General features: G+C 41.7%; 1 long non-coding RNA gene across 1 annotated transcript; it reads left to right on the forward strand.

Moving 5' to 3' along the window:
- The first annotated feature begins 528 nt into the window (after positions 1-528).
- On the forward strand, positions 529-4404 carry LOC135326507 (uncharacterized). Its single transcript, XR_010386881.1, has 3 exons — positions 529-663; positions 3473-3643; positions 4343-4404. It is a non-coding gene; the product is annotated as an uncharacterized LOC135326507 (long non-coding RNA).
- The last annotated feature ends 5540 nt before the right edge of the window (positions 4405-9944 follow it).

A 9944-nucleotide genomic window follows, 5' to 3' on the forward strand; every position in this document is an offset into this window, starting at 1 on the left:
AAGCAGTGAAACTCCTCTTAGAAAGGGGAGCCAGGACTGATGTGCGGCTTCCATCCAAGGTTTTATTGCATTATAATTGATAATGATGTAGGATTCTAGATGAGTGCAGCAGCTTCTGTGTCCTGCTGTAAAATCTGCAAGTAAGAACCAGCTTTAGAATGGACAAAAAGCTGTTTAAAGTGATTATCCTGTTCAAAGAACTATTTTATAGAAAGAACTCAAAGCTCCTTATTCCCTGAGTTTTCCTTCCTCATTATGTTTTCTTGTTGCCAAGCCCATGCATGACTGGGGAATGCTTGTGAAGCTGCTCCTCAAGTTGGTAACAGCTGTTGTGATTTTGGTACGTTGTGTATCTGGTACCTTGAGCTTTCCACTGTCCCGTAACTCAGTTTGTAGGTTCATGGTGGCTGAAAGTGAGACACAGTATGTGGGAAGAGGAAGCTGGGATTATTCTTTTGAAAATATTTGGTACTGTTTTAAGTTGCGATAAACAGGAGTCTAATGCTATGTTTCTTTTTTCAGTTTGGGAGTTTAACCCCTCTCCACATAGCTGTATCTATTCCTGGGGAGGAAGGAGTCCAGATAACACAGTACCTCCTGCATTCTGCACCAGATCTTGATGCAAGGGCAGAAGATGGAAATGAGGTATATGGTCCAGACCAGGTATGTTGCTTTGTGAGCTCAGCTTCTTGCAGCTGTTGAAGGCTGCACAATACATAAGCAGAGAGTTGAGCTTCCTGCCTGCTTGATTTCCGTGAAATTTTTGCATCCTATTGGAATAACTATGTTCCTTTAAAAAAGAAAAAAAGTAAAAAAAAAAAAAGTAAAAAAAAAGTAAAAAAAAAAAGTAAAAAAAAAAGCCACTGGAGGTCTGTATTATTGGGTTACAGTAAACACATCCATGTGTTTTGATGCCCCAGAACATTTTTGCTGTCATGCCTCATTTAAGGCAGAGGTTAAAAGTCTCTTGTGGGCAGTCTAGTATAAATGCCTGAAGGTATAATGAGAGCAGTGAACATAGGACCACTGTCAGAAACAGACACATGATGGGACCTGCTTGTTTCATCTCCATGGAGCCTGCCTACTTGTTTTTGTTTTGTTTTGTTTTCCTTGAACACAGACTCTTTCTGCTGGATTCCTGCAGCATTCACTGTGCCCCCAGAGTTACAGAAAGATAGCTCTGCAGTAAACTTTTTTGGTAGTACAGAACTTTTTGGTTAGGGTTGCCAATTTTTTTGATAATTGTCTACTTGTGATGGAGCTATACCAGCGAAAAGTGCTCTTTTTGGCATTTGTTACCTGAGGAATTACTTTACGTTATAGTACTTAAATCATTTCACAGAATTACCAGACAGTTGAGAGATTGGAAGGGACCTCTGAAGATCGTCTGGTCCAAAACCCCAGCTCAAAGGAGGGTCAATGAGAGCAAGTTGCTCAGGACCTTGTCCAGTTGGGCTTTGAATATCTCCAGGAATGGAGACTCCATGGCCTCTCTGGGCAACCTCTTCCCGTGTTTGATCACCCTCACAGGAAAGAAAAGATTTTTATTATGTTTAAGTGGAATTTCCTGTCTTTCAATTCCTGCCCATTGCTTCTTGTCCTGCCACTGGGTGCCACGGAGAAGAGTGAGGCTCCAGCTTGTTTACTCCCTCCCATCAGGTATTTATACACATTGATAAGATCCCCCTGAGCCTTCTCTTCTCAAAGCTAAACAATCCCAGATCTCTCAGCCTCTCCTTGCACGAGAGATGCTCCAGTTCCTTAATCCTCTTTGTGGTCCTTTGCTGGGCTTGCTCCAGGGGAGTCCAGAACTAGACACACAGATGTGGTCTGACCTGTGCTGAACAGAGGGGAAGGATCACCTCCATTGACCTGCTGGCAACGCTCTTTCTAATGCTGCCCACGATGCTGTTGGCCTGCTTTGCTGCAAAGGCACGTTACTGGTCATGTTCAGCTTGTCCACCAGGACCCCCAGGTCCTTTTCTGCAGAGCTACTTTCCAGTAGGTCAGCCCCCAGCATATACTGGTGCCTGGGGTTATTCCTCCCCAGGGGCAGGACTCTGCACTTCCCTTTGCTGAACTTCATGAGGTTCCCCTCTGCCCATCTGTCCAGTCTCTCGAGGTCCCTCTGAATGGCAACGCAGCCCTCTGGTGTATCAGCCACTCCTCCCAGTTTGGGATCATCAGCAAACTTGCTGAGGGTGCACTCTATCCCTTCATCCAGGTCAATTAGTAAACAGTAGTAAACAACTTAACCAGTATTGTCCTTGTATTGACCCCTGTAGGTGCACCACTGGTGACTGGCCCTCGGCTGAACTTCATGCCACTGATCATAACCCTTTGAATCCGGTAGTTCAGCTAGTTTTCAGTCCTCACTGTCCATTTATGTAAGCCATACTTTAGGAGCTTGTCTATGCAGACGTTGTGGGAAAAAGTTTTGAAAGCCTTACTGACATCAAGGTAAATGACATCCACTGCTCTCCCATCTTTCACCAAACTGGTCATGTCCTTGTAGAAGGCTATCAAGTTGTTCAGGCTCGATTTCCCCTTTGTAAATCCAAGGTGACGACTCCCATTCACTTTCTTTTCCTTAGTATTTTTGGAAATGGCTTCCCAGAGGATGTGCTTCATCACCTTCCCAGGGATTGAAATGAGGCTGACATACTTGTAATTCTGCAGATCCTCCTTCTTGCCCTTCCCGAATATAGGAGTGACATTTGCTTTCTTCCAGTCCTCAGGAACCTCACCTGGTTGCCATGACATTTCAAAGATAATTGAGTGACCTTGCAATGACATTGATGGGCTCCCTGACATCCCATCAGGTCCTAGTCACTTGAAAAATGAGTTGGCTTGTGTAACAGGAATGGTAAGATTTGTCTTGTCATGACAGTGGCTAAGGTGAATGTCTGTTTGCAGTCCAGGGAGGTTTAGATAGCTTCTTCAGTTTGTATTGCAGTACTTTCTCCTTTAGTAGCAATCAGGATGACTTGGTACCTATTTGCAAACAGTATGCAGTTATAAAATGCCCAGATGCAGTGCAGGTATATTACTTTCTGACATACCATTTTTTATTTTTTTATGTTGGCCTGGTAAGCCTATATTCATGCACCTTAAATGAATGACATGTGAATGAACTTGAGTGAAGACCCTTTTTGCCTGATAGCTTGCTTCTTTCTTCCCACCCCTCACTGTATCATTTGGCCCAGTAAAAGTTATTAAATTCTGTCTGTAAAATTTTCCTTCCCTGGATTCCTCCAGTGGAATCAAATTTCTTAATGTGCAGTGCTGAAGATGATTTAGGCAGATGGAATCTGAATGTAAAGAAGGAAGTAGAAAAAGGGTGGCCATTGCTTTGGTGAGGCTGAACAAGTCTCGTCCATGATTGACATCCAGAGCAATGGGTGACCAAGCAGTTTATTTTCTTCTGTATGTCTCTGAGCTATGTTACAAATGTTCACATAATTTCACTTAGGTTCCTCTGCCTCAAACCAGAGAAACCCAGTTGTCCCGTGGTGTCACTGTGCACCTGAAGAATGAAGCAGGACCACCAAAAGGGTACTTCTCCTCCTATTTTGGTCCTGTTCCAGAAGAAGGTGGAAGGAGTGCATTGCATATTGCATGCGAAAGAGAGGATAACTGTGAGGTAAGAGCATGGCATCCGAGGTTCTGCTCATAGAGAGTACTTATGAGCTAAACTCCCCAAATGACATATCTGGGGAATGAATACTTTTCATCCCTCTGTAAGGAGCTGATTGAATTCCCAGGATAAACTCCTTACGCTGTGAATTATTAGTGTTGCACTGATTAAAAACCCATTAGCACTTGAGAAAAAATATTTCTTAAGTCTTTAGAATTCTGTTTAACACAGGAAATTCCTCTGCTTAAGTTTCCATTAGTGACTTGGCCATTAAGTTTTACTATTCACGAGGCCAATTTGAAGCTGGACAGTCTGAGTTTTCTCATGTGCTAACCTTTGAGCATTTGGGTTTTTACCGTAGTAACATTCTTCTAGCAGATTTACGAGGTGTGCACTTGGAGGAAGGAGAGGTTTTTGAGAGAGGAGATGTACTTCTTCAGAGGCAAGCTTACGTATACCCTTTGGCAGCAGGGTTAATGAGATTTGGTAATCTGATGAAGAGGTTTATGCATAACACTACCATGCTTGGGGTTCTTAGCCATGAGAAAATGGAGGTATATTTTTGCTATAGGATCATAGCTTAGGTGAAAGGCTTGAACGTGTTTTATGCTGCTCATTTTGTTCATTATTGTTACACATATATTATATTTAAAAGTTAACATTATTATGATCTAATTCCACCTTTTTCTGCACCTGCCTACACAGCATGCCAGAGATGTTATCCGCCTCCTTTTAATGCATAAGGCAAATCCAAACACACTGTGGAGTGGCCATTCACCACTTTGCTTAGCAATCGCCAGTGGGAATGATTTGGTGAGCATCTTTGAGTTCCTCTTTACGTGTGTTGTACTCCTCCATTTGTCTCTGCCTTCTCTGATGACAGGCAGACTTGGGTAACTAGTTATGTTTGCCATAATTCATTCCCAGTGAAAGTACTAAATTTGCTTTTCTTTCAAACCTGTGGATGTTGCATGAGCTGAACTAGAGGAGCCCTGTAGTATGACAGTGATAGCTAGAAATATTTGGTAAGATTCAGAAGGGTATAGCATTCAGAGAAGAGTATCCATTTTTATGAATCACAAGAACATGCAGTTCTCTTACAGGCTACCTCCCCACTCAAATCATCCCAGCCAAATGTTAAAACACTTTGCTTCTGGATATGAGAAAAAAAATGTAGCTCTTTGAGGGTAAGGAGTATGCTTTTCTAGGAAAAGATCAGTGATCACACTTGGAAAGGATCTGGGCATTACGGGGCTCAGCACTCCACAGAGGAGGCTTACAGCTCACACAGTAGAGTGCAATATGTGAAGTCAGCACCTACCTTCCCTGAGCAGGGAATGGCCTCCCTTCTGCTCAGACAAGGCCCTTAAGAGTGGGTCCACAGCAGCCAGCATGCTGCGAGAGAAAGTGTACAAGCAAAACAGGTAATGGTGACAAAGTGGTGTGTCTGCAGTGCTCTGCTCCTCTTGGAATACAGCTCCAGGCTCCTGGTTCATCTTCTTTGTGGAAAACAAGGGAGGAGAGTGAGGGGGTAAGAGTTGCACCCAGGCTGCCCACTAAGCTCAGCCGTTGTGCAGGCAACCAGCCAGCACAAGGCCAGGGGAAGAACAATTGGAAGGGAGCAAGCGTGACTGTGTAGCCTAGTGGTTCAGGTAATAAGCTGATAGGGGCAGGGTTTGGGTCTAATTTCTGTTTCTCGGGTTACTTTCTCCTGTGTAAAAGCACGCTAATAATTCAGTCAGGCATTGTCTTGGAAATGCAGATGTGAACAAAGCGAGGGGAAGCCACTTTCAGTGTTACTGATGAAATCAAAATTTTACCTCTCGTTCTGTCACTGCAAGTTTTATACTGTGTGTTAGGATTAATGGTAGATCATAATAGAAAAGATCTACTGTGTATTGTTACTTTCTAGTTATATTTATTTCAGTAGAAAGTTATCAATCATCTGGATACAATATAATAGGGAGCTACAGGATGGACTGCGGAAGTAGATACAGTAGAAATGGATGCAGCCAAATACAACAAAAAATAGATTCTGTATCAAATGTTTGAACCAGAACATTTTTCCTTATGTTATCTTTGTTTCTTTTAAAAGACAATTTAGGTATTTTTCTGGGAAAAAAGAGTTTACTGCATCTTTGATTTGTTTGTACAGAAAAGATGAAATTTCAGGACTTCCCACGGAATGGAATGGAAAGTCCCATATCCAACACATTCTACTGCTTCTCCTGCCCCTCTCAGAGGCTAACATTCAATGGAGTGATGATCTAATAGACCATAAATGTTCAACCTCTCTAATCCTTATCTTTATGGTAAAACATAGGTGGTTTTAGTATATTTTATGAAACCTACCCTATAGCATCTTGGTCTGGCTGGGGTATCGCTTTTCTGCTGTGGAACTGTCAAAATGCATCTCCAGCAATTATCTGTTGCATTTGCAGGCAGTGGTCAAACTCCTCAAACATGGGGCTGATCCAAATCTGCCATTAAGCAGAGCAGTAAGAAGTGCCCTCTGTACAGCTGTCAGTACCACATATGAACAGAAGAGAACAAAAGCACAGAGGATTGCTTTGGTGAGAGAAATGTGGGGGGTTTTTGTTGTTTTTAACTTCAGGAAAAGCAGTAATTTTTATCAGGTGTGTTGAGTTCCATTTCTCTTTAATGGGCAAGCTGATTTTTTTTTTTTTTTTTGCAGAACAATTCATTTGTGTCTCTTCCCAATGCTATTTGTTTGTCTCCTAAGGAATAGAGGTTTTGTAAGGAAATTCGTTTTCATGTTTGAGTGAAGGTGATGGCAACCTCCTTGTGTAGAAGCGGAAACACTGCATTTAAAGCAGATGGGGGGTTGCCCATGGCCCTGTCAGATCTGACTGTTACCTTGTTTGTAAACACAGCTGGCATCCACATGAAGAAAGATGCATTGCATTTGATTGTGCTATATAAAGTAGTTGATAAAGTGCACTTTCTCACCTATGATGAGCTCAATGGAAGCATTTGGCCTTGTGAAAACTGGACATTTTTCCCTCGTCCCATAAAGCACAGAGCTGACCTCATTGAGAATGGAGGGGAGGAAGACTGCCGTTGAGGAGCACTAGGAGAGGAGGTGATTTCTCCAGCCGGGTTCTGTTCTACCCCTGCGTCACTAGTTGTCCGTGCTTCATCTGTTGCTGCAAGATTAGGTTGTGAGATATCCAGAAACAAATAGCAAATGCCTCCAAGGTTTTATTTACAAAACACATGTAGATTTAACAGTCCATCAACGGCTCTCCAGTGGCAGAAGAAATGCACAATTTGGTACAGAGTAGCCACACAAATCGAGGTTAAGCTCTGATATTCAGCCCTGTCTCTAACTGTGGCATGGACACAGTATAGTTAGAAAGCTGGATGTCAAATGTTTTGCTTTCTTTTTTCAGGTTGATAAGCTGCTTGAAGCTGGCGCGGATATCCTTGCACCAGTTACTCTTAGGGAAGGACAGCAAAAAGCAGTGGGAACAGCTGTCGACTATGCCTATTTTGAATATTATCAGGTATGACTTCAGTTCCCGTAACTGAAGATACCGTGTTCTTTGCATTCATCAGAACAAACAGCCTCTTGTGTCCTTAGGATTTGTCTAGGGCCTTCTTCAGAAGCTTTCACTGAAAATTTACTTTTCCCTTCATTTGTCTTGAGACTCATTTCATTTGCTGCCAAACTTATGACCACCCGAAGACTGAATACCTCTAGTAGTTTTGCCTGTGAAGGCAATCCCTGTTGTCACATTTTATAGTAAGATTCTGTTCATAATTGGTTTGTAAAGAGTTAGCTGTAATTCTACATCCAGCCATTAAAAACGGAAGTAACGTGTGTTTCCATGAGGCTACAATCAAAACAGGAAAAGCTGTTATGAGATATATATATATATAGTAGATAATAAATTTAGGTATGTTATAAGCTATGATAATAAATTACTGATCAGTCAAACTTCAAAATAAAGGGTTAACCACTTATTAAAGTCATCCTTAATCATTATTTAACCCCTTATAAAAAGAATCTTCCTATGAAGTAGAACTAAGAATTTTCTGCCCAGTTTTTTTTTGGGGGGGGGGCGGGGGATGTATTTGTTTAAAAAAAATTTTGAAATGGTCTGCGATGCTGTAACAGTTTCTAATTAGAAATGAATCTGCCTTTGGGTCATATAAGTAATTTTTTTTGGTAGCTTTATTGTGAATAAGAAAATTTACATGACAAAGAATCTTTGTTTCTTAGCAGCGTCAGAGATTAAGTGGTTTGGTTCTTGAGAGAATCATTTGTTCAATAGTGCAAAAAATAGATAGAGAATTACTTAATATATTAAACTAGGAAACTGCAGGGATGGGAAGGAAAGCCAAGTTATACTGCAGATTGCTTGCCTCTGGGACATAAACAGTAGATGTTCTGAAAAGAACAAAAGTAATGGTGAGTCTTGGGCACCTTGCAGTAGAGCAGCCACATTCAAGCTACTTGAGAAAGTGCAACATGGTACCTCCATTCCTAAGGTGGGGTACAGCTCATTGCTACTACAGTTCTGTGACTGTGGGATCCATCACTGTATCTCACTGGCAGAGCAGCCTACTTGGAGCTAATGTGGTTTTCTGCATCCCGCTGCAGTGTTCCGTGTAGATAGTAAAATTGTTATTCTTTGGCTTGCAATCGCAACTGATCCTCAAATAGGAAATGCAATTTAAACAATTAGCAGTTGTAATCACTGGCCAGCCTTGGTCAGCATTCTCCAGGTATCTTACTTCTTTCCTGTCTTGCTCTGGTCTGCCTTAGGCTTTCGCATCTTGGGTTTAATATGCTCCTTGCTGGCACTAATAGGGAGCAGTGTGGGAAACAGAGAAACTTAATAGTGGCCAAACAGTGCCCTCTAGCAGTCTTTCCATTTTCAGGAAGCTTTCCTGTGTTCCCAGAAGTGCTGGGAGAAGAGGGGAGCCCTGCAAAATGACAGCAGCTTCTCCCTTGAAGAAAAATTGTTTTAGTTAACTTGATGAGTGCTCACTGAACAGATAATCGGAACAACTAGACTGTTTAATATGGACATCTCCTGTGCCAGGATTAAGCAGGGATGATACTGTGCAAAACCAGTCCTACATAAGCAGTGAGGAGATGTAGGGGTTCTACAAACGTTAAAGAGAATGAACAAGTCACTGTGAAGGAAATTTTGAATATAAGCTTAGTGCCTATCCACTGCTTCCTCGTGAATTCCTATACAAGATCTGTTACCACGTGTTATGGAGTAATTGAGTGAGCTTGTTCCTCTTTCACAGATGGACCTTTGAATTGCTTTGTATTTAGTGCAGGTAGCAGTGTGCATTCAATGGTGACTGTGGACAGCTAGCATATGTCCATTCCCCGTGGTAACTTGCTCCCAGGTCCTTTCCTGGGATTCCCACTGTATTAATGCTCTTCTACTCCTAGAGTGGTGACAATAAATATGTAAATTAAGGTCATTTGAATGACTTCCTGAGTAGTGCTCAAATACGTGGTGAAGCCAGGCTTAGACTCTAGATCTCCCAATACCACTATAATCTGAAAAATGTTTCATATATTCACTGTGAAAAATATCCAAATGAGGAGTAGAAGGCAATGTTACCTAGAACTATTATGTCTCACATTTTTCATAATCTTACTTTCAAGAAGGATGTTGTTTTAGTGTGTCTGATACACATCATCATATTGATTATGTTTGCCCAGTTGATCAACAACTGTCCTGTGGCTAAGCAGAGTTTTAAGGAAAGGTGTCTTGTGACTAGTATTCTAATTCTCAGATCCTAAGTAGGAATGCTGATTTTTTCCCCCCTCTTCCTTATGTTGGTGTAGTGGATTCAAATATTTGTACATCTGCTTCAAAGAAGAAATCGGGGAGCCATCATGCGAAAGAAGTGAGGTAGGTGGAAGACACTGCATGCAAGTGTTGACTGTTCTTAGCCAAAAATATTATGTCCTGTTTTTTCCTCACCAGGCTTAATGTCACCCTACCATGTTTTTTCTTTTCTAATTGTTTCCTCTTTAGTGTGTCCAGTCTTGTCAGCTACAGACAGCTTCTTCCTCTGCTCTGATCACATCATTCCTTTTCAGCTTCAGACTCTGCCAGGAGAGTCTGCATAATATTCAGTCTTCTCGTGATAAGCAGTGTGGCCTGGTATCTTAAGCTAATTCATGACATCAGTGGCTTAGGGTAGCTTACAAATACTAAGAAATGGACACAAACAAGTTTTGTGGCTTGCATTTCTGGTCTCTAAATCAGGAAAGACTTCTAGAGTTTGAACATTAGTCTTGGAATTGTAG

The sequence above is a fragment of the Dromaius novaehollandiae genome, unplaced genomic scaffold, assembly GCF_036370855.1.
Source record: "Dromaius novaehollandiae isolate bDroNov1 unplaced genomic scaffold, bDroNov1.hap1 HAP1_SCAFFOLD_48, whole genome shotgun sequence".
NCBI lineage: Eukaryota > Metazoa > Chordata > Aves > Casuariiformes > Dromaiidae > Dromaius > Dromaius novaehollandiae.